We start from the raw sequence: 445 nt of genomic DNA, 5'->3' as shown, positions 1-445 counted from the left end.
CCTTGTTTTTGGGGCCTAAAGATGACTCTGATTCGAGCTTCTATTTCATGCTCCACTATAGACTATTATATATGGTTGGAACGCTCTGAATGTAAGCTTTCCAACGCAACTGGAAGCACTCAATTTGGATCTCTATAACTCAAGTTATGCTCGTTTGAAGGAGACAAGGTCAGGCTGCCAAAATCGCACACGTTTTTGGTGAAAACGCCCTTGTTTCCAGCGTTGCCAACGTGCTCAGATTCTGAAGCTCTAAATGAAGCCAGCTTTTGAAGCTTCAAATGAATGCCAACCCCATAGTATGATATATGGTTGGAAAGCTCTTGATGTCTACTTTCCAATGCCACTGGAATCTCCTCATTTGGAGTTTTGTAGCTCAAGTTATTTATGTTTGAAGAAGGCATGGTCAAGCTGTTCCATATAACACGTTTAAGCTCCAGTTTAACCT

This window comes from Arachis duranensis, chromosome 6, assembly GCF_000817695.3.
Source record: "Arachis duranensis cultivar V14167 chromosome 6, aradu.V14167.gnm2.J7QH, whole genome shotgun sequence".
In the NCBI taxonomy this organism is placed as follows: Eukaryota; Viridiplantae; Streptophyta; class Magnoliopsida; order Fabales; family Fabaceae; genus Arachis; species Arachis duranensis.
Note: the sequence above shows the minus strand (reverse complement) of the source record.